At 34.5% G+C, this 25553-nt stretch overlaps 1 protein-coding gene and 1 long non-coding RNA gene across 2 annotated transcripts in view; one reads left to right on the plus strand and one right to left on the minus strand.

Annotated features, from left to right (window-relative positions):
* Positions 1-25553, plus strand: part of IQCM (IQ motif containing M) — a 214511-nt gene that overhangs the window by 11242 nt on the left and 177716 nt on the right. The gene's annotated exons all lie outside the window — the stretch shown is intronic.
* LOC118022256 overlaps positions 23319-25553 on the minus strand; it is a 65558-nt gene continuing 63323 nt past the window's right edge. Inside the window, exon 3 of the long non-coding RNA XR_004682436.1 lies at positions 23319-23596. This is a non-coding gene — a long non-coding RNA (uncharacterized LOC118022256). The remainder of the gene's footprint in view (positions 23597-25553) is intronic.

Below are 25553 nucleotides of genomic sequence, written 5' to 3' on the forward strand. Positions count from 1 at the left end.
AGTGTTTTCTGTTTTAGAATATGGAAAAATGTTGTCAATTAGCTCTCAGAGTTTTGTGCCTTATAGGAAGGAAAGCAAATGGCCTCAGAAGGAAAAAATTTTAAGTGGAGGTTACTAATATGTCATATTGTGTATGAAGATAATTAAGACCTCTGACCAATGTCTGATTTTAGGTAGTATTGCATCTTCATGCCAACTCAGTTATAAACTATATCCCCATGTAGCCTTGTGAGTTGATTCACTAGTTTGGGGTACTTAAAAATTTTCACTTAAAAGTTGAAGAATTTTGCCAGATTAAATATATTTAGTGTTAATGCTGAGCTGTTACAACTGTTATCAGCAGAGACCAACACTCCTTTGAGAAAATAAAATTATGTCATTTTTCGAAGAATAGGACACTATTATTTTTGTTGCTTTCCTTTAAAAGTCAGTTCCATCACTAAACAATCCATGTCCTAATATATAGGATCTATGTGAGCATTATACATTTTTTTTTTTTTTACTATTGATGGTCTCTGTCCATTGGATCTAATGTTAATGATAGACCAAAGAGATCAGAGAAATTGTTCAGAGAAATTATTCCCAAGTGTTCCTAAGTGAAGTGGAACAGAGGTGAATAGTGATTGTTAGAATAACCAGAGTAACCATTCCAGACCTCTGGTTGGTATTTGTGATTTGCTATGAAAAAAATCTGTCCTGGAGTTCTGAAAATGTACTAAAAAATGTAATGTTTACACTTTTGAAGTGATAAGGTATAAAAACATCACTTTGTCCATCTTTAGTAATTCACCCTATCGACCTAAGGCAATTAGCTTGATAAGGAGACCGGGTGGTTCTTTTGGAACAGGTTGTGAATATAGTTCTGGTGATAAAAGATCATCGTTTTCTAGAGCTGTTTCCAGGACAGCATAGCCAATTACATGTCTTCAAGGGGAGGAAGTTACAGGCTTCTACTATGACTTATAATAGGGAAATATCAACATAAATTATTTTGGAGTGAAATTACATGATCAATATCTGATGGAAATTTGCTTTTCAATATTTCCTCTTGGAATGTCTTGCAGTTTTTAAACGTAATTCTCTGTATTTGAGAAGTTTGGGTAGTGTGCAAAAGGTTTTATTCTGATGAGCATTAAAGAACCTAGGACCCAGCCTCTGTGTGATTTTCTGTATCTTAAGCTTATCCAGAGAGTCTCCTGTTTATTTTTAGAAATGTGAAGGAATTCAGAAGATTCTTTTCAACTGTCTCAAACAATTTAGGCAACTCCTTCATGGAGCCCTGGATCCCAGCATGTTCCTAATGAATCGCAGATTTCCAGTTTTGGGGATGTTTGTAATGAAGCTTTGGGGTTCTAAATGGGTCAGAGCAGATTTCGTACTTTGTCAAGTTGTGAGAAAATCTAGGAGGCAATCTGTGCTAAAGACTCTGGAATAATAATTTTGCCACCTGCTGGTTTTTTTTTTTTTTTTTTTTTTTCTAGGGAGAGGAGAACATTATTGAGGACTAACCAATGAGAGTTCTTTAAATATTGAGAGTTCTCAATATTCAGTTTGGTCAATATTCAATGGTCAGTTTGTTCCAGCTCAGTATAAAGATGAGTCAAATAAGATTCTAATCATTTAATAAGATTCTAATAAGTTAAGTGAAAACTGTTCTATTCGGCTTAGATATTTGATATTTGGCTTAGATCTAGATTTATTTTCTACTTAAAATTAAATGTGGAGAAACTGCCCTAGAGAGCACCCAGCATCCAATTCAATTCTTTCTCAAGCTTCATTTGGTCTGCTTGGAGGGATGAAAAATTCTTAAATTACTTTGTTGATGATTTTCTCTCCTCTGTTTTGTCTTTCTCGAAATCCTGCTCTATAGTCGTTTGACCTCCTAGACTGGTCTCCTACCTTTTGTATCTTCTCTCTCTCTCTCTCTTTTTCACATCTTTTTATCCTTTTGATCTACTTTCTGGGAGATCACTCCAATTTTATCTTCTAACCCTTATACTGATTTTTAAATCATGCTTTTTAGTTTCTAATAGTTCTTCTTATGGTTGTTCTTTGAATGTTTCTTATTTGTGACATTTTGATCTCTTGTTACATGGATGAGATATTTTGACTTCCTCCTCTGATTTTTTAAAAAAGTTTTTTTTTTCCCTGAATAACCTGTGTCCTACAAGTTGCTTCTTTTTTTTTATTTTTTTATTTTTTTATATTTAGTTATATGACAGAGAGAGACACAGCGAGAGAGGGAACACAAGCAGGTGGAGCGGGAGAGGGAGAAGCAGGCTTCCCGCCGAGCAGGGAGCCCGATGCAGGGCTCGATCCCAGGACCCTGGGATCATGACCTGAGCTGAAGGTGGACGCTTAACGACTGAGCCACCTAGGCGCCCCCAGAAGTTGCTTCTTAAATAAGATGTTTGTTTTGGTCTGTCTTCCCTAAATAGGGGACTGAAAAGCTTCTTGGAGGCTCCAAGCATTTTAGTAATGTCAAATTTAAGTTTTACTGTGGGAGACAGGAGTGGGTCATTGGTTGGGTTGATCAAACTCCCTAGAGAAATTAAACTCCTCTCTGGAGGGAAAAGTTCTGGGGAAAGGGGTTGTGGGGGTGGAAGGAAGATGTCTCAGGACCTTGTATCTATATGTACAGTTACTTAATCTCCTTGTTTTTAGTGAGTTTCCCATGTCCTCAGTTGCTTGGGATTTCCCCGATTTAAAGACCTGTTTTTTTTTTAATTTAATTTTATTATGTTATGTTAATCACCATACATCATTAGTTTTAGATGTAGTGTTCCATGATTCACTGTTTGCATGTAACACCCAGTGCTCCATGCAGTACATGCCCTCTTTAATACCCATCACCAGGCTAACCCAACCCCCAACCCCCACCCCTCTAGAACCCTCAGTTTGTTTCTCAGAGTCCATAGTCTCTCATGGTTCTTCTCCCCCTCTGATTTCCCCCCTTCATTTTTCCCTTCTTGCTATCTTCTTCTTTTTTTTTTTAACATATAATGTATTATTTGTTTCAGAGGTATGTGAACACTGTGAATTGTGTAAGACTGTTGAATCAAAGACCTTCTGTTTTATGCTTTTCAAGCTTCAGTGGGCAGGGGTGAGGGGCATTACTCAGTAAAGTGGAGTAGGGGAAGACATGTAGGTATCTAACCACTTTTCAAATCGCTTTGATCCAATCCTACTTATTTTAGGTTTCCACCTGCCTCCCCCACTTTACTCAGTTCTAGAAAAGCTGGTGCTACCAGATGCTGAACATTTTGGGGAATCTGTTGTGTAACTAGTTAGTTCTTGACTTCTCCCACTGCCAGTTAAGATTGAGCTTTTTCGGGTCTGGTAATTTAATTACTGCTTGTGGACCTGTTTTCTACCTTCCAAAACTTAGGTACTATTGTTTTCTCTCCTGTTCTTCCCCTTCTTTATGGGCTCATGTCTTTAAAAAACAGGACAAATTAGATACATTTGTTAAATATGCTATCTTGCCCTGGAACACTCTATTCAATTGGATAGGAAGCTTTCAGAAGGTAGATCTTAAATTAATGGTGCACAGGGTTTGGTGTAGAAAGTTTACTTAGAGGAATTTACTTTTTGAGCTAAAAGTAAAAAAATATCAGTTAAAATTTTCTTGTTCGGGGTATAGTTATTGCAACTATCTCTTTCTCGGGTGGTAGTTTTTTATCCAGCCAACTGTGTGAATTTTGAAAATTAAGACAAAACATAATATTTTTATGCGGTGAAAAAGTTCACCAAGGACTAGGTTATAGGTATAGCCTGACATTTCTGCAGAAAGGATCGTAAACCCAGAGATATTAATGCAGTTGACTCATAATGAGGGTCAAGTTGTTGATTTTTACAACTGTTACACAAGTAAAATGCTAAAGACCTTTATCATGACTGCAGAGGTCTGTGTTGTCACCTTGTTGTAGAGGAGGGCAAAATTTATAATTAGACAGAGTGGAGGATCAGCTTCAATTTACGTAGATCAAACTGAAGGAAAAAAGGAAACAGTTTCTTCTCTTTGTATTTTATACCTGGGATAAGGCAGGAAAAAAAATACACTGTCAAATAAAGCAAAAAGGGAGTTGTAATTACTTCTAACTTATTTTGTCACAATAAAGATATGTTCGCATTTTTATTATCAGTGTTATTCCAAATTGTTTAGGCAATATTTAGCTAAATTTCAAGAGGATACTCTGTAAATAATATTTGGGAAATGGTAATTTTTACCATCACTTGAGAGAGAGTGTGTGTGTGTGTGTGTCTGTGCGTGTGTATGTGTGTAGATGATCTAGAAGGTAGGATAGATGAGGTGAGAGGATGAACTTTACCTTGAAGTTTGTAGAGGCTCCTCTGCCATTATATTCTCATTTGTGTCTCTGTAATATGTGGTTATATCATATATTTCTGGTGCTCACTCTCATCCTCCAATTAAAAGTTAAAAAAACATGGGATTAATCTAAAAAGAGTATCTGTAGGGTCATTTCCACATGACAGAGGATTTGACCTTTGTCACAGTGATATTTGGTGTTTAAGGATGGCTCTTGGGAATTTGACTCCAAGTTAAAAGAAGCATTTATATTTCTCAGTTCACCCGGAGGAGTAATAAACCATATTTCAACTTCTGAAGTCTGTTTCAAAGTCAAATGTCTTCCTTTGAGAGTACTTTGCTGCTCACTTATAAAACTGGAAAAGGGCATTTCAGTCAATGCTTTATTCTCCCAGTCAGGAACTGAGCCTGAGTTAGGTGGCCACCAACAGGGATAATTTAAGGGACCCTCAGAAGGCCCTTCTATCAAAACATATCTCCCTGGAAGAAGCCTATATATTTCCCCCTACTTTTTTGAACTGTTTCTAATTCTATTACAGATTTACTTCGATTTCAGTCTCCTTTTTTTTTAAATAAAAATCTCTCAGGGAGGGTTGAGTAGTCTATTAATCAATCATTCATAATTCAATGTGGATTAGTTTAATTAAGTTGCTTTTCTCTAGTTAATGGAAGTTTTGATGGGGGTCAGAAAGAGAGAAAAAGGAAGTAATTAAGTCCCTGGTGTTCTTCAGTGTAAGGCAATCCTGAGCAGAGGGCACTAAAGTGGGCTCACTTGACATCTCAAGGGCAACATGAGGGTAAGGGATACTGGGATTGGGAAGGTGAGCCACAGGAGCTAGGAGATGAGTTAAGAAAGACAAGTGGGACAATGACAAAGACAAACTTTGAACTTATTGTGGGCCAGAATCATTTTCTATAATACAGGCCTTTAAGTTAATGTTATTGGATATTATGGAGGAATGGCTTTGTATTTTTGCTTGGAATTTGTGTTATGTTTTGTGTAATATATATCTTAATATTTGGGGAAAGAGAATGTAGACTCTTAAAAAAACAGACAAGCTGTATTAGAAAGATGCCATAAAACATATATGGTGCTTATTATATTTTATTTATAAAATGTTGAATGTATAAGCAAACAAATGTTTAATTCAATTAAACATTATTCATTAAACTTCCATTAACTAGAGGAAAGCAATTTAATTAAACTATTTTTTATTTTAAACTTAAGGAAATAAATAATCAGGGTTATCAGACTAATTGTTGTCAAGAGCAAAGCAGAGATACCAGAATTATTCAGGAGAGCAATTCAGTAACTCTTTGATTGAAAGAAGTATTTCTTTTCAGAAATTTATCTTTTTTTCTTTGTGTTTTGCTGTGTAGCAGGGATAATGCAATATAGTTGTGTCTTTGGTAGGCTTGAAAAATATTTTAGTTTAAACAGGTGTTTCTGTTTTTCTTTTTTTAATAGCTTGTTCTAAATTGTCAAGCCTTTGAAATAGAATCTATTTTAGGAATTACTGGGCTTGTTGGTCTTATGAAATAGCATATGTGAGTAGCTAACATATTCTTGGCTGATCACACCGATGGGAAACTGACAGCTATGCTAGAGTCCAGACACCCCTATCACTTTTGAGTTTTTATCTTAATTACATATGTATTATCTCTAAAGAAATAAATGATCTCATTCATAGCAGTTGGGCAAAATCAAATCTGGAAGGTCAGAAGCTATCACTTTATATGTAATAGTTAGGCTAACTATGATTTATCATCAAATCCAAATCAAGATAATTGTGAGAGTGAAAAGTGATGTTTAAAATAATTAAAGTGTTATCCATATGCTTTTTATCTATGCCCAGTTTAAACTTTATTACTTCTGACCTCTCTTCAAGTTTAGTACTCTTTCTTCTGCAGTGTGTAATCCAGAAGTTAGGTCCATCCAAAGAATTTTTAAATTTCAGGTATTTTTCAGTTTTAGAATTTCCCTTTAGTTCTTTTTTAGAGTTTCTATTTATCTTTTGAGTACTCCATTTTTTCAATCATTGTATCTTGCTTGTATTGAATATAGATGTTTCTTGACTTTTGATGGTTCAACTCATATTTTTTTTTTAACTTTATGATGATACAAAAGTGATACATAGTCACTAGAAACCATACTTTGGATTTTGAATTTTTATCTTTTCCCAGCTAGTGATATGCAGTATTATACTCTCCCATGATGCTGCGCAGGGGCAGCTCCCGGTCAGCCACGTGATTACTAGGGTAAACAATCAGTACACACTCACAATCATTCTGTACCCACACAACTGTTCTGTTTCTTACTTTCAGTACAGTATTCAGTAAATTACATGAAATATTCAACACTTTATGTTAAATAGGCTTTGTGTTAGATGATTTTGCCCAACTGTAGGTTAATGTATGTGTTCTGAGCATGTTTAAGTTAGGCGAGGCTGAGATACAATATTTGGTATGTTGGGTGTATTAAAGGCATTTTCAACTTAGGATATTTTAGAAGTATGCTGGGTTTATTGGGATGTAACCCCATCAAGGAAAATATGTATGTATTCTCTTGATTTTGAGTTTCTTGTCTCTTTGCAAGTTTTGTAGTTACAAAAAATTATATCTTGTATATTATCTATTATCTTTTACAATGAAGTTTGAAATATCTACATCTATATATATATCTTAACCTTTTAATTTATTATTTTTCTTTTTACTCCATGTTGTCTTGACTTTATCTTGTAGTTCTTTCATTGAATTTTAATTTCAGTAGTTATACTTTTTAAAAAATTTTGAGTATAGTTGACACATGTTACATTTCAGTAATTATATTTTTAATTTCCCTTAAGATCTTCTTTTCTAATTACTCCTTTTTCCCCCCCATAGAAGTCTATTTTTATTATACGGCTACAATATTTCTTAGACTTCTCTGTGCTATTGATTTTCTTCAAATGTCTGGTGATGCATGGTTGATCATTCTTACTTGTTAATTGGGAAGTTTTATTAACATAACTCACTGGTGTAGCTTTCCTTTGCCATTGTATACCTCTATGTCTGCCTGAGTATAAACTTTTGAGTAGGCATGTTGACCAGTAGATAGGGTTGAATTTAAGATGTGTACTATATAATGGACAGTTCTGGTGCTTTCCTTTGGCGTGTAAGCCTCCCAAGAAAAAAAAGCCCTCTAAATTCTTTAGGAATAGGCTGTATTGTATGGTATTTCTGCCACTTGTCTGAAAGTGAAAGCAGGAGGGTCTTAGCCAGCTGTTCAGTAGTTAAGCCTTTATTCAAATACCTTCAATACTACTGTACAACCTATTTTTGCGTTCCATGCCTCCAGGTTGAGTTTCTGGGTCCTCTCAGGCAAAATAGACCTACCTTCTGTGCAGCCTCATCTGCTATCTCTGGCTTTGTCTTCACACATGTCATGAGCCCAGTAATCCCATCTACATCCTGTCATCTCTAGATCCATGCAACATTGTAGACCACTCAGAACACACTACCTGCTCTGCTTTCCTACCTCATTCACTTTTTGCTATTATATTCCCTTTCCTGCATTTTTAGATTCATTTCAGTGTGATTTGAAAGGGAGAAGAAAGTGTTTATGCTCAGGCTGCCATCTTACCTCAGTAGGAGCACTCATTTTGAACGTTAATGTTGTTATTGAAATATTTATGCTTTTGCTTTTTTTGGTTTGTTTTTAAAGAATTTTAGGGGCAGTGAAAGATTTAAGTATCTTCTGGTTCCCTGCCGCCCCTTTATCCCTTATGAATTCTGTCATGGACTGAATACTGGACAAATCCAGTAAAAAAGTTGAATGACTGATTCAACATGAATGACCAACTAACATGAAACCATGATGAAGTATTTTAACAAAACATGTGAAAATTTTGTGGCAGCAAATTTGGGTTCTGGCAAAGTAGAAAAACAACCAACATATAGCATCCATATATAAAACAATGTATGTTTCAAATGAATTTTACTTAAAATAATCTTTAGTTTTGCCTGATTTTATAGATGGATCCAGGAGAGACTAGAGGGAAGGGGTTAGAACTGGTGGAATTCTTTTTTTTAAAAAATGCATTATTTATGATAAGGTTCAAGTGCATTTTATTTTTTGTTATTTTTTAAAGATTTATTTATTTATTTATTTATTTATTTATTTATTTATTTATTTATTTGACAGAGAGAGAGAGAGCGAGAGCAGGAACACAAGCAGGGAGAGTGGGAGAGGGAGAAGCAGGCTTCCTGCTGAGCAGGGAGCCTGATGTGGGGCTCCATCCCAGGACCCTGGGATCATGACCCGAGCCAAAGGCAGACGCCTAAGGAGCCAAAGGCAGATGCCTAACCCAGGTGCCCTGAAGCTGGTGGAATTCTTAGAGCAAAGAGGCATGAGGAGGTGAAAAGTAGAAGAACTGACAGACGATGAGGAAAGAGGTATCACAAGTCAGAGTAAAAAAGGAAAATATCTGGTCTCCTGTTTCGTGCTTCCTTTGATATGAAAGAAATTTGGAGGTAGCCCTGAACACTTAAAACTCAAAACTGCAACAGAAAAGCAAATTTGAGTTTCTCTAGATGCTCTTGGGTATAAATAACGTGGATTCATGACTTGTCCTCAGTCAGAAGGTAGCTATCTACTTTTTATACCAGTGGAACGTTTATGTGAACTAGTTCGGAGATTCAAACCTTTCTTAACACTTCCTAATTAGGCTGAAATTCCATCAAGGGATTTGTGCTGACCTCATAAATGATGAATGTGAAATTTAATTTTCCAAAGTCACAGGTGCCCAGTCAAGGATACAGACAATTTATGTATCTTTGTAGGATAGTCTGTGACATGTGACCATTGCTCTGATGCTGAAATGCACAGGGCCTAGTGTAGAGCTTGCTTTTATGCCGTGGTTGAAAACTTCTGAAAGTCTTTGTTTCTCTGAACACTTTGGAGACCAGTCAGGTCTCCAGTATTACTGTTATATTACATTTGTCTGTTGTTTTAAAATCACCTATGATGCACCAATGAACAATTGGACAGAAAATATTTAAAAAAAATCAACTTCCCTTATATGGCTATCTAACCTTACAATGATGAATTGACCCAAACATGTAGCTTTTATGAAAATTACAATATGGCTTTTTAAATTATAATACTTTGCAATTAACATCACATAATACAAAATGTTCCTGCCTGAAAATTTTATATTTAATTTCAGTCTTGCAGCATTACACTATAATTGTATAGTCTTAAACCATCAAAAGTAAGTTTAAAAATGCATGTTTTCATTTTTACATATGGAAAAACTTTCTCAAGTAAATTAAAATACTGTTCTCTTTTCATTGAATAATAAATATGGGTTTCCCTCTGATGTAATTAATATAACCTATACTATTCAGTAGAGAACAGAAATGTTAAATCATACATTAAAAAGTGGCTAAGAGTATTTCATTACCAAACCAATTCTGCAATTTCCATAGACTTATGGAAAATGTTATTCACCTCTTGGGGAAAACCTTTGGCAGGAAGCTCAGTTTTGCTTGGCATCCTGTTTGCATCTGTTTAGTCTCTGGTTAGCTAGTTCTTGATGTCAGTTGTATATATACTCTCCTCATGTTGTGGAAGAGAAAACAACTTTAGTTCTCAACCCATATTTATTTTTCTACTGATATTTAATCTCTATGTTGAGTTTAAGATTTAGGATTCCAGTGTGATAGTTAAAATGTGTACTGTTTGCAGTAGTGACAATTTCCAAGTAGTCGAACGGGATTCTGGAGTTTTGCTTCTTATTCTATTATAGGCTCTTCACTTAAACATCCCCGTGGTGTAAAATAAGGACATCATTTGAAGTATGGTTATGTTTCTGTTGTGGAATGAACTTTTTCGAATTCTCAGCCATTTAATAGCATGACTGCCGAATGCACATTAAAAATTTTCTAGGTAAAAAGGATAATTAGAGTCAGTGAAAGAAAGATGGAGAAAAACAACAAAAGATAGTAATAAAATTTAGTCAGTAAATAATGTTACCTACAAAAACTATTTATGTGTAATGAAATATGAAGCATAAATCTCATTATTAATCCTTTTATTGGAAATTTTGGTGCCTGAATAAAATTATTTCCTTGCTTGTTATTGCCTTGCTTTTTAATTACTGAAAGTTTGATTATCTAAAATAACCATTGCTCTTTCTAGAGTGAAGTCAATGATCTAACATATAAGAGAATATTAAGGAGTATAAATTCATAATATGTATCTTTATGTTGAGATGATAAATTTAAAAGAGAGAAGCCATTAAAATTGGATGACTGTTACTTCAAATCATCAGATTTTATTAGCATAGATGTGTAAGAGCTAGATTTGGCATCTATTTAATTGATACTAAAGGGAAGCTGGTGTGCATATGGCCTGATCCCTCGGTTATCTCAGAGTGGAATTTATAGTTGCTGAGTTGTGCTGTTCCACTGTCATTTTTGATACTATATTACAATTTCAACCTATGTTATAGGGAGAATTTCATTCTTAATTATGCAACGACTCTCCCTTAGTTTTTAATTTATCTTTTAATTTAGAGCCCAGATTGTCATTGTCTGATTACCCCCACAAGTTATATCATGTCAGTTATTCATCCCACTAACACTTCAGGGTTTCTTGCATCAGAGAACACATTTCATTTGAGTTTATCCTTTTACAGTACCTGATCCATAGTAGAAGTTATACTTAAATAATTTTGACAGGACTCTTTAATTAAATTCAAAGCATCATTCACCTTCCTTCCAAATATAAAGTGTATATTTGAATGTTGGTGGACCTTGGGAAGGAACTATGCATTTATGTTTGCCTACTTTGTGATTTTTTAAATCTCTACAATTAATCTAAGGTATGGTTGGGTTAGGTTATTATTATTCCTACCATAAAAATGAAGAAATTAAAATTTAAGGGCGTAAATAACCAGTCCAAAATTGTATGGGCTAGCCAAATGTGGAAACGGGATTTGAAGCTAGGTCTTTCTGACTCTAAAGACTTTGCTTTCAACCGCTAACATGCCAACTCCCTAAAGAGACAGTAAGTAGTAGTAAGTTGGTTCTGCAGATTCATTGGTAGGTAAAAATACAATTCCTCCTCTCTTTAAGTTTACAGCCTCATTGGAGAACATTAATAATGTCCAAATATTATATTAATATTGAAAGTAAGCCTACAACTGTGATAAATGCTTTGAAGGAAGAAGACACAACATTTTTTGCCTGAGTAGTATTAACTGAAAAACTTGAACTCAGATGGGAAGAGTAGGAATTGACTTCTGAGCAATGATGCAGGAGCATTTCAGAAGGAAGAGTAAATGCAAAAAACCTATGGAAGGAGAAAGCATGATGCTTTAGAGATGAAAATGTAGGGCAGGACACTTGAGGTGAAGAAGAAAACTGAGGGAGTATAGTTTTGGGTGTCTGGGGAAAGATGCAAAATAAGGCTGATTTTTTATAAGTGTTTGGTGAGCGCTGTGAATTGTGTAAGACTGTTGAATCACAGACCTGTATCCCTGAAACAAATAATACATTATATGTTAAAAAAAAAAAAAGAAAGAAGAAGATAGCAGGAAGGGAAAAATAAAGGGAGGAAATTGGAGCGGGGAGATAAACCATGAGAGACTATGGACTCTGAGAAACAACTGAGGGTTCTAGAGGGGAGGGGGGAGGGGGGATGGGTTAGCCTGGTGGTGGGTATTAAAGAGGGCACGTACTGCATGGAGCACTGGGTGTTATATGCAAACAATGAATCATGGAACACTACATCAAAAACTAATGATGTAATGTATGGTGATTAACATAACATAAAAAAAAGTGTTTTTTTTTTTTTCCTTTTCTTTATACTAAGAACACTGGGAAGCCATGAGGGGTTTAACAATCAGCCAATGGCGTGATTAGATTTGTGATTAATGGAGGTGAGCTTTTATGAGGATATTATGCAGCTGAGCTCTTTAGAGACCTCCATAGATATGGTGGACATTTTCATTATCAACTTCTGTTGAGCACACTTGCAAAGAGTCCTCTAGTTGGGTTTCTGTTCCCTCTTTCCTTGTAACTTGCTAACATTTTTGTGAGGTTCTCTGAGATTTTCCAGCTGTATAATATGTGTGAATGTCCTTTCTAGAACTATAAAGTGCTATATGTCAGGCGTTTTTATAAGCCATAGCTTGATATTCAGTATCAATCCAATGTAATTAGTCTATTAACACTCAATTTGATGGACAGTAGATAGCTTTCTTCTTTCTGATACCTCAGATTCCCTCCTAGTAAAGAGCAAAGATTCACTTCTTAGTGGCAGGACTGAATAGGCATATGATGACCCTAATCTGATTACTAAAAAGGCATCCTTGATGGTAGGGGTGAAGTCCATGTCTAGAAGGTTGAAGGGAGGGGGAAATTACCAGATGGAGATAAGTGAACATCAGAAATATACCAAAGGGAATAAGAGGGAGCCATAGATCTCCTAAATAATTTTTGTTCTCAATTTTGTCCTGGGGTGTTGAAAAATGCATGAACACACAATTTATTTATTAATTTTATCAATTAAGTTTATTTATTAATTTCTAGACAGACTCTATTATGGCACATAGAGGGCACAGAGACAGTACATCTGACCTCTGGTTGTTCTTTGTGCTCTCTAGACCTCTTGTGAAGGCACACATTCAGGTGATAGTTGTTAGCAGAGATAGTGGAAAGCCATTCTCACCCCAGTGGATGGGGAAAGCATGGGATCAGAGGAGTCTGGGAAGGCAGACATTACGCAGCATGACAACAGTGATGATGCTATGTCCATGGTGCCTAGTAGAGTGTGTAGAAACTAGCAGGAGCTAAATAAAAGTTTATTGAAAAAAATGAATGAATGAAGTGGAGGTGATTTAGTGTTGGGGTCCTACAGGAAAAGAAACTCAGGAACATGGAAGCTTTGGAATTGCAATACAAGTGGGGTTTTCATTTTGAGGAATGCAGCAGGAATCCAATTACTATGCCCTGGGAACAAAGTCAATAAGAGGCTGAGAGCAAGGCTGAATCAATACAGGATTGCTTATCTGGGGGTCCTTAAATTCTTCAGGATTAGAAATCTTGCTGCAGAACTGATCTTGTAGTTGGGGGATAAGAGGTCTCAGATTTAAGAATTAGAAGGATGACAGAGTGAGTCATCATAATAGCAGACCTCTTCCTAAACCGATTTTCTGGTTCAATCAGCAAGAGTGTTATTTGTTTTTGTTTTCTGATTGTTTTCTTTTGCTTTTTGCTTGTGTCAGATACTTTTATATTGCCTTAAGCTACTCATTGGGCTGCTGTAGCAAATAGGTATGAATCTGAACAAGTTTTTTTCTTTTTTGTTTTCACCTCCTCCTTCAGTTTAATACTGTTTACCACAGAATGTTTGGTAAGGAACCTGTTTTTGTTTTGTTTTCCTTTTGACCTGTTTTATCAGATAGGAACATGGTGGTTTCTGGTGGTTATTTTAACACATGAATTCAAGTTAGCCCCAAATGAAAGGATATTAGTATCATGGTATTTTTGTAGAGGCCACAATTTGATCTGTATATGATATGGCTATTAGCCTTGGATAGTGAAAATCTAAGTTTCTGGTACCAAATAATCTCTTTTTTTGGTCCATCTTTTAGTAATATTTTTCTAATGTTCCTTGTAGAACTACATGTCATCTATTTTCAGTCCATGTAGTTTGGGTGTATCTCCAGGGGAGGGTATAACTTCTGCTGAACAAAGAGAATGTGTGGCCCAAGCCAAGACCTTCAGAGTGAGTGATAATTTATAAATGAACCTTTGCTAAAACTAAGGGCATCAGAGTATACTGAGCTCTGACAAAATAAGACTAGAACTGTTGGAAGCCATCTTTTCACTGTATATAGGGATCTTGCTGGTGGTGGAGCCAACATAGGTAAGGGCTGAGAGATGGAAAGAGGGAAAAATGAGCCCTGATGAAATTTTAAGCCCCTAGATCCAACCTTGCCTGAAATGTGTCACTTTGTTTAAATTTCATGAGCTAATGCATTTCTCTTTTGTTGACCTTAAGTTTCACTTTGCTCTCTGAAACCTGCTACAGAAAGAGATCCATTTTTCTTTGTTTATGGAAGGCAGGCATACAAACTTAATAAATGGTGAATATTAAACAGTGATAGATGATGAAATAAAAATCAAATTTTATTGAATGCCAAATTATATATTTTCTGAATGACTAAAATGGCACTCTATAAGTACAGATAGACTAAGGTTACACAGTTGATATACGGATAATTGGTACAAAGGACCTTTTGGCTTAATGAGCTATTTCTTTTTGTAATAGCTATTTCTGTTTTTTTTTTTTTTTTTTTTACAATAGTGTATTTTGTTTTTCAGTAAAAAAAGAGACTTTCCAACATATGTAATCAAGATGTTTATCTCTTGATCTGAATTCTTGCCCTTTTCTGTAGTACATGATTAAGAAATTTGAGCAGATATTTTCCTGAGAAATATCATCTACCAAAAAGTCATATATCATGATCTAGTGATTAAAATACTGATCGTTACAGACAATTCTTTAATGAAGAGGAAATACAGATCTGGATAAAATGCTTCACCTCTGTATTTTTTTTTTTTCACCTCTGTATTTTAAAACTAGATTGCTAAGGGCATGAACCCAGCTAAATATGCTGTGGACAATGCCAGGTTGGAGCCAAAAGCCCAAGGATTGTATGGAAGGTTTGTCCGTGAACAATATGGAATATAAAGAGAAGACTCAAAGGATTAATTTGGCTCTCTTCATTCAGTTTCCAGTAGAAAAACTAAGTAAACAAAAAATATGGAAACATTGGAATCATCTGCCTCTTTTCAAATCAGCTCTAATGTATGGTTACATTGAAAACTTAGCTTAGGGAAAATGCAACTGGTAAATTCTGATTTATTCAAATAGATAAATGATAATATGACAGTGGGTGCTTTTATTAAAAAATAGTATAAATTTACTAGTCATTCAGGAGCTTTAAATTTTTTTAAAAGTGTCTAAATATAGCTTGGCAAATTAAGAGTCATTTTTAAAATAGCTAATGGATTTGAATTTTAATAGGATGCACCTGAGAATTTTTTACATTTACTGAAATCAGCCTACTGATTTCCTTGTTTAAAAACTGAAGTCAGAGGATAATCACTTTTAAAGATTTGGTGGAGAATGTGATTTCCACTGCATCTACAGTAACAGATTTAAAGAAAAATTTGAAATTCTATAGACAGACTTTGGAAAGCAGGAAGTTATTTCAGTATTGTATACAAAATACTCTTGTAAAGAATATACAGTCTTAATGATACGGTAAGGCTAATTTGATCACAGTGTTCTCTACATTTAATTGATTACTTTTAAGATACTTTTTTTCTTGTCCTTTGTAATAACCTTATTTTGTAGAAAAAAATAATTCACTTACTTTCAGAACAAATATAATCTCACTTGTTCTTCTTGAAGCTAGAATTATTTTTTATCTCATATTGTGTCCAGTCCCTTACATGAGGAAACCCGTTCTCTCCTTTTTGGATGTTGGCCCAGTATTACTCTCTCCACTGATATTTTCCAACAATTGCATGAATTAATTAAATGGTTTTCCTTAGGTGTTCCAGTAATTTTTTGCTTAAGAGTAAAGTTAAAGAGTAACAATTTTCCAGGGGTGCCTGGCTGGCTCAGTCGGTTAAGTGGCTGCCTTCGGCTCGGGTCATGATCCCAGGGTCCTGGGATCGAGCCCCAAGTTGGGCTCCCTGCCTGGTGGGGAGTCTCCTTCTCCCTCTCCCTCTGTCTGCTGCTCTGCCTACTTGTGCTCTCTCTCTGTCTCTCTGCAAATAAATAAGTAAAATCTTAAAAAAAAAAAGTAACCATTTTCCAGTTCCTCCCACAGCTACACTGGAGTATAGATACCATCCTTTCAGAGCTTAATTTCTCAAGTAAGTGCTTTAAACCATTTTCTCTATTGCCTTACCATTCACTCACTGCCTAACACCCTGTAATCTGGCTTCTCTGTCTCTACTCTGTAGAAGCTGTACTGTTCTCCCAGTTACTAAACCAAATGGCATTTTCTGAGCTCTTTTATCAAAATTTCTGTTGAATTAATCACTTGATCACATCTTCCTACTTGAAATACTCTTGTTCTTTGACCTTCATAATACTCTTGTTCTTTGATCTTCATATTACACTAACTTGGGTCTTCAATATTATTTTCTAAAAGAATAAAGATTTTATTATTCTACTAGAATGTTTTATAAAAATGATATACACCCATTCCATGTAAAGTTACAAAGAAAGCTGAAAATTGCTAAATATCCACTCAGAAATAGCCTCCATTATTAAATAAACATTCTCTCCATTACAGATGAATGCATAGCCAGATCAAGTGAGTGGCAGGTACTTAGATATAGTTTTATTAAAATAGGATGAAACTATATACCATTTCTGACAGACAGACTCTAAGATGGTCCCTAGTTATGCCTGCCTTCTGGTATTCATACACTCTACCAGTAAAGCCATCTGAACTAGGAGTTTTCTTTTTAGGAATACTTTTAACTACAAATTTGACTTATTTAGTAGACTTCTTTGCCATTCATTTATCTTTTTTTTTTGAATGAGCTTTGGTAGTTTATGTCTTTTAAGGAATTTGTCCATCTCATCTAAATTGTTTAATTTATTGGCATAAAATTGTTAATATTCTCTTATTTTAATTTCTGTAGAAACTCTAGTGACATCATCACCCTCAGTGCTGATATTGGTAAATTGCATTTTATCTCTTTTTTTTTGCTGATCTAGCTAGAAGTTTATCAATTTTATTGATCTCAAAAGAACTAGCTTTGGATTTCATTGATTTTTCTCTATTTTTTTTCTGTTTTCTATATCATTGATTTTAATTCTGATCTTTATTGTTATTTTCTCTTACTATGGATTTAATTCATTATTCTTTCTCTGTGTGTGTGTGTGTGTGTGTGTTTCTTTTTACTAAGGTGGAAGCTAAGGCCATTGTTTTGAAAACTTTCTTTTTACCTAATACAGACATTTAGTGCTATGTTTCTTCGTAGATATTACTTTAACTGAAACCCATAAATTTTAGTATGTTGTGTTGTCATTTTTATTCAGTTCAGAATGTTTTCTAATTTCTCTTTTGATATCTTCTTTGACCTTTGAGTTATTTAGAAGAGTGTTACTTAATGTCCAAACATTTAGAGGTTTTCCTATATTTCTGTTATTGCTTTCCAACTTAGTGCTATTTTGTCAGAAAACATACTTTATATGATTTGTATTCTTTTAAACTTATTGAGATTGGTTTTATTCCCCAAATGTACTCTACTTGAATAGAATGTGAATTCATCTGTTGTTAGGTGGAAAGTTTTATGAATGTCAATTAGATTAAGTTGGTTGATAGTATTGTACAAGTGTTATATATCCTTACTGATTTTCTGCCAATTTATTCATTAGTTACTAAGGTAAGGGTTTGGAATCTCTGACTATAATTTTGATTTTATTGATTTCTCCTTCTAGTGTTGCCATTTTTTGCTTAATGTATTTTAGAGTTCTGTTATTAAGTACATAAGTGTTAAGGATTATTATGTCCTTTTGATTAATTGACTTCTTTATCAGTATGAAATAACTTTATCTCTGGTGATATTTTTTGCTGTAAAATCTATTTTGTCTGATACTAATATAACCACTTCAGCATTATTTTGATTAGTGTTAACATGGCATATCTTTTCCATTCCTTTTCTTTTCATCTATTTCTCTTAATATTTTAAGTGGGTTTCTTATAGGCAGTATATACTTGGTTCTTCCTTTTTTACCCAATAAGAAAAGCTCATTTATAATGCTTTTAAATTAGGGGTATTTATACCATTTACATTTAATATTATTATTGATATGTTTGGGTTTAAAGCTACCATCTTGCTCTTTGCTTTCTATTCTTTCCATTTTTTGTTCTCTTTTTCCTTTGTTTCTACTGAGTTTTGGATTCAATTTTTTTATTCCATTTTACCTCCTTTATTGGTTTATCAGCTATAATTCTTTGTTGTGTTATCCTAGTAATTGTTTTAAGTTTACAGTATACATCTTTAACTTAACACATTTTACCTTAAAATAATATTATACTACTTCATGAATAATATAGGTAACTTAAAAGTTTACTTACACTTTTTTCCTGGCCTTTGTGCTATTTTCATATATTTTACTTCTTATTTTTTTGAAGTTTTTATTTAAATTCCAGTTAGCTAACATACAGTATAATATTAGTTTCAGGTGTAGAATATAGTGATTCAACACTTCCATACAATACCTAGTGCTCATCACAACAAATTCACTCATTAATCCCCATCACCTATTATATGTTATATATGCCACAATACATTGTTAATATTTTTACTTTAAACAGTTCTTCTAAAGAGATTTAAATAATGATTAAATCTTTTATATTTACCCACTAGTTATCATTTTCTGTTTTCTTTATTCCTTTGTTTGGGTCCAGGTTTCTGTATTATATCATTTTTCATTTGCCTGAAGTCCTTACTTTAATAATTATTATAGTGCAGGTTTGCTGGTGATATTTTCTGTGTTTATATGTCTGAAAAGGTCTTTATTCCACTTTGTGTTTTTTAACAGCTTAGGTAAGGTTCAATTAAAATACTATAAGTCCATTTTAAGTATAAAATTCAGTGATTTTTAGCATATTTGCAGAGTTGTGCAACCATACCCACAGTCTAATTTTAGAACATTTCCATCATCCCAAGAAAAAATCTTATGCCCATTTGTAGTCACTCCTCATTCCTTCCCCCAGCCATATGCAATCACTAATCTACTCTCTGTCACTATAGATTTGCTTTTTCTGGGCATTTCACATAGCTGGGATAATATAACATGGGTTCATTTGTGTCTGGCTTCTTTCATTAAGTATAATATTTTCAACATTCTTCCATGTTGTGTCAAGTATTGGGACTTTGTTGCCTTTTTTTTTAGAGAGATTTATTTATTTGAGAGAGAGGGAGAATGAGAGCAGGGGAAGGGGCAGAGGGAGAGAATCTTCAAGCAGACTGTCTGACATGGGGCTTGATCTCACGACCCATGAGATCATGACCTGAGCTGAAACCAAGAGTCAGATGCTTAACCAACTGAGCCACCCAGGTGCTTTGACTTGGTTGCTTTTTTAAATCACCCAATAGAATTCTGTTGTATAGGTGTAAACACATTTTGTTTATCTGTTCATCGGTGAATGGACATTTGGGTTGTTTCCACTTTTTGGCTATTGTGAATAATGTGGCTATGAACATTTGTGTGTAAGACTTTGCGTGAACATATGTTTTCATTTCTCCTGGTAGATATTCAAGAGTTGAATTGCTGGGTTATGTGGTTATTCTATATTTAAAATTTTGAGAAACTGACAAACTATTTTTTAAAGCAGGTATACCATTTTACACTCCCATTAGCAGTGTATGAGGGTTCCTATTTCTTCACATCCTTGTTGACACTTGTTATTGTCTGTTTTTAATTGTAGCCATTCTAGTGGGTGTGAAGTGGTAAATAATTATGGTTTTGATTTGCATTTCCCTGATGACTAATGATGCTGAACATCTTTTCATGTGCTTATTGGTCGTTAGTAAGTCATACTTTTTTTAAGGCCTTATTTTTCTTTTTTTGTCTTCACAGTTTTGCCTTTTCCAGAATGCCATATAGTTAGAATCATATGGTAGTGATACACATTTAAGGTTCCCTATGTTCTCTATGTCTTTTCATGGCTTGATAGCTCTCTTCTTTTTAGCATTGAATAATATTCCATTGTCTGGGTGTACCATTGTTTATTTACCATTCATCTACTGAAAGACATACTATTGCTTCCAAGTTTTGGCAATTATGAATAAAGTTGCTGTAAATATCCTTGTACAGGTTTTTGTATGGACATAAATTTTCCATACTAAGGAAAGTTTGGGTAAATACTAAGGAGCATGATTACTGGATTGTATGGTGAGAGTATGTTTAGTTTTGTAAGAAACCAAATTGTCTTCTAAAGTGGCTATACTGTTGTATTCCCACCAATGATATATGACAGTTCCTGTTGCTCCACATCCCTGTCAGCATTTGGTGTTGTCAGTATTCTAGCCATTCTAATAGGTATATACCTTTGTTTTTGAAAGATATTTTGCTTGTGTTTAGAATTCTAAGTTGCCAGTTCTTTACTTTCAGCCTTTTAAAGGCTCCACTGCCTTTTGGCTTTTCACTGGTTTAATTTGTATCTTTGTTTCCCTGTATGCAATATGTCTTTTCCTTGGCTGCTTTTAAGATTTTCTCCTTATCACTGGTTTTAAATGATTTCTTGTGGTTCATTATTCTTGTGCTTGAGTTTATTGAGCTTCTTGGATCTGTGGTAATATAGTTTTCACCAAATTTGGGAATTTTTTGGCCATTGTATCTTCAAATATTTTTCTGTGTTTTCTCCTCTCTTTAAAGGATTCAGTTAAACAATTAACAGAACTTTGATAAATTGTAGGATCACTTTAAATATTCCCACAACTCACTGATACTTTGTTCATTTTTTTCCCAGCCTTTTCTTTCTTTCTTTTTTTTTTTTAAGATTTTATTTATTTATTTGAGAGACAGAGAGAGCATGAGTGGTGGGGGAGGGGAGTGGCAGAAGGAGAGGGAGAAGCAGACTCCCCACTGAGCAGGGAGTCCAATGTGTGGCTCTATCCCAGGACCCTGAGATCATGACTTGAGCCTAGGACCCTGAGATCATGATCTGAACCAAAGGCAGACGCTTAACCAACTGAGCCACCCAGGCATCCCCAGCCTTTTTTCTTTATGTGTTTCAGTTTGGATGATTTCTACTGATACACTTTCAAATTTACTACTCTTTCCTCTTGCAGTTTATCTCTGTTAATCCCATTCAGTGTATTTCTTTTTTATCTTAGACATTGTAGTTTTCATATCTAGAAGTTGTATTTGAGTCTTAAATATCTTCTAGGTTTTTGCATAACATGCTCACTCTTTCCTCTAGCTATTCGAACATATGGAATACAGCTGTGATAGCTATTCTAATGTTCTTGTGTACAAATTTTATCATCTGTGTAATTTCCAGGTTGGTTTTGATTCAGTTTTTTTTTTCGCTCACTATGGGTCATATTGGCCTATTTTTTTGCAGGCTTGATAACTTTTGATTAGATGTCAAACATTGTGAATTATACCTGCTGGGTACCTCTTGACCAAAAGTGGAAGTCCTATAAATTATCATATAGTTTTAAATACAAAATACCACAATTAGTTTTGCTTACATTTAACAGAATCAAAAGATCCCAGAGTGAAAATGAAAGAACAACAGAATTTTGGCTCAATGTTATTTAGCTAGAAGTCAACAAAATACAGCAAGCAGGTCAAATTTAGCCTAAGGCCTGTTTTTGTACAGTGTGGGGGGTAAGGTTGGTCTTTACATTTTAAAAGATTATAAAAGAAAGAAATAAAAACCCAACAGAGATTGTGTGCAGCCCACAAAGCCTAAATATTTACTTTGTGTCTATAGGAAAGATTTGTAAAAAAAAATTCCTAGAAGATCTAAGGTTACTAAAATTATTACAAAGGATAAATTAGTTGTTTGTGTCATTTAAAAAAATTTCATGCTTCAGTTTTTAAGATAATATAAATTTTTTCCCTGTTGTGAATTATGAAGGAATACTCTTTTACTTCCTCTTGCTGCTTCTACACCAGTCTTCCAGCTTTGTCAGTAATATTATTTCTCTTTGTCAAAGTTTAAAACATCCAAATTATATTCTCTAACAAATTACTGTAGTTGTTTAAATAGATTTATTTAAATTGATTCAATGCCCACCAACACTTATTTTATTCATTCTTACTTTTCCATTTCTGAATCCCTTATTTCATCCATTTCTTGATTGGTAGGACTTCAATTTTCATAAAGCTATTGTAGAAATTATATTTCTTATAATTTTGTGCTTAATAAAGTCAGTTGCCTGAATCACAAAAGAAAATTTGAATGAGTATAAGATATTAAAGTCATACTCTTTTTCTCTCAGAGCATTTTAGTCATTGCTCCATTGTCATCTGGAAGTTGCTGTGAAGAAGTATGGAGTTAGTCTAATTCCCATGATTAGAAAAAAGATTATATTATTTTTCTAACCTGGATCATGAGGAACTAGGAAATTATCCTTTATTATAGTTCTGAATGCTTTTTTTCTGTTCCATTTGTTAGATTAAATTTATCTATTAAGTCATTTTGTTTATTCATATCTATTAGCATCTCCCTAATTTCTTTAATAATGCATTTGCTTTAATTCATTCATTAACTTATCTATCAATTTATTTATTTACTCAACACAGGTTCCACATATATAGGTTAACAACTGATAACAACAACAAAATAATCTCTGCCCCCTTGGACTTTACCTTCTGGTACAGGGAGAAATACAGTAAGCAGACAAACGAATAAAAATGCCTATCAAGTGGTGATATGAGAGTGTTGTGGAGAGAATAAAGCAGTTGGATGCTAGCAGTGCATGTTGAGTGGGGTTAGGAATTCCTGTTTTTTTTTTTTTCAGGAGAAGGTGTCTCCAACAAAGTAATCTTTGAATAGGTACCTAGAAGGTGAGTTGTGAGCTAAGCAGGTATCTGGTAACAGTATTCCAGACAGAATATTGAAGACTCTGAGCCAGTCTGTCAAATGGAAAATGTGGCAAGTCTGTCCTATATGAAAAGCAAAGAGGCCATTGTAGTTAGAGCAAAGTTTGCAATGGTGAAATGGAAGAAGATGATAGTGTCGTAGCAAGTGGCCAAACTGTGAAAATGACTTAGGATTTTACTCCAAGAGAGAAAGACATTGGAAGATATATTAGTTTCCTATTGCTGTGTAACAAATTATCACAAATTAAGTGGCTTAAAACAACACACACATTTATTATCTCACAATTTCGATGGGCCAGGCTTCTCAGCATGGCTTGAATATGTTTTATACTTCAGGGTCTCACAAGGCTTTATTCACTGTATTGGCCAGGCTGCTTTCTCAACTGGAGACTTGACTGGGGAAGAATCCACTTCCATGCTCATTCAGGTTGTTGCCAGAATCCGTTTCCTTGTGATTGTATAACTGAGGGGCCCAACTTTTTCCTGGCTGTTAGTTGAAGTTAACTCAGATCCTAGAAGCCACATGCAGTTCCTAGAGGCTATTGCAGTTCTTTGCCATGTGGGCTTCTTCATATGGCTGCTTACTTCATCAAGCCCACAAGGAGAGTCTCAAATACCTGTTACAGACACAAAGATGCAAGGTCTCAAAGAATAAATCTCAACACAGCAATGACATGAAAATTCTTTTAATGTTACCGTTGTTCTTTAAAAGGGTGACATAGAAATCTCACTGATAAATCATTTAACTTTTGAATTTTGTAGAAACTTCTGTCATTTTAGAAACAGAGAGATTGTAGTGGCTGAAAGAGGCATATGCAACAGGTTATATCAGGTTGTTAGGGAGCTAATACTGAGCTGGACAATTTCTAAAAAAAACCCACACGTGTGTCCTTTAATCATGGATATTTTTTCTTTGTCTGCATTGAGTGTTCTGATACTGGATGTCAGTAGTTATGCATTCTTGAAGACTGGAAAGAAATTTGCAATTTCAAAATGTCCAGGAATTTGCTGCCAGGGGCTCTAAGACTAAGTAGAATTTTGTCTTAGAGGCAGTCTTTTTTCCTGAAAGTGAGTAAGTTAATAAGTCCTCTTGGTCATTGATACAGGATAAATCATTGTTCTGTTGGTAGCTCTGGAATTTGGAGAAATCATCCAAACCAGACACCTCAGAATAGGGTGTTCCGTATTCTGTTCAAAACTGTAAAGATCTGATATGACTGGGCAGAAGTCTATATGGAACAGAACTGGTCCAGAGGAGCTTTGGATTGATGGAGGGGGAACTTATTGCTGGAAGACACAAATATTACTGAGTTTTAAAATATTTATCTTGAATTTAACCATCTTACCAATTTTTAAAATTCTGGTCATAGTCACTATTATTATACAGTCTTATTAGCAAAAGGAGATGGTTTTATCTCTTCTTATCCAATATTTATCCATTATAACTTACAAGACAATTTTGAATAATAACAATGATGAGGATATCCCTTTTTAGACTCTGCTTTTACTTGAAACTGTTTTAGCTCTTATTTTTTTTTTTTTTAAAGATTTATTTATTTATTTGAGACCGAGAGAATGAGAGACAGCATGAGAGGGAGGAGGGTCAGAGGGAGAAGCAGACTCCCTGCCGAGCAGAGAGCCCGATGCGGGACTCGATCCCGGGACTCCAGGATCATGACCTGAGCTGAAGGCAGTCGCTTAACCAACTGAGCCACCCAGGCGCCCTAGCTCTTATTTTTTTTTATGTTGGTCAACTCTGTGTCATATAATTTCCTTTGATTAATCTGTCCTCATTTATCCATGTAATTTTTACCATGAAAGCAAAAATACTGTCAAACTGGTACATGTTATCTCCCTATATTTCTATATGGGTATTATAATCACAAGAACAGTGCTTCCCCCAGGTTCTCATTATAGAATATATCTATGTATCTAGTAGTTATAGCTATTGATGAAGCAGTGTGTTATAAAGGAAAGATATTAGATGTAGAATTAGAAAATTTTAGCACAGGCCTTGGACCCATCATTTATTAGCTGTGTAAACTTAGGGAAATCATTTACTTTCCCTGAGCCTTCATTTTCCCATCTAAAAGTGGGGATAGTATTATGTTATTTATCTCATAGCTTTGTTTCTAGGCAAAAAATTAAATAACATTTTTGAAAACATTTAAACTGCAAAACATTGAATACCATTGTTAGGGTGACTATATGTCCCAGTTTTCCTGGGACAGACTTGTTTATGTCTGTTATCCTGGGTTTTTAGAAGCACCTCTCCCACTCTTAAAAGTGTCCTAATTAGAATAATAGATTTTGTCACTCCAAATGTCATTGTTACTTTCTTTATACCTGTCTTCCTGGGTAGACTGAAAATTGAATGGAGGTAACAGTGGTTTTCCAGCTTCGTGTCACCTACAACACCTAGCCCAGTGCCTTTCACTTAGGACTCTTAACCCTTGAATTAATGAATATTTATAAATAGGTATTGAACTATGATAGTTTTTTGTGATGAGCATTATTAGCATTACCTTGGCTGATATCAGAACTTAAAATAGGTTGAGTGGGAGAAACTTATAG

Source organism: Mirounga leonina, unplaced genomic scaffold (assembly GCF_011800145.1).
Source record: "Mirounga leonina isolate KUSES-001 unplaced genomic scaffold, KU_Mleo_1.0 Mir_176, whole genome shotgun sequence".
Taxonomy (NCBI): Eukaryota; Metazoa; Chordata; class Mammalia; order Carnivora; family Phocidae; genus Mirounga; species Mirounga leonina.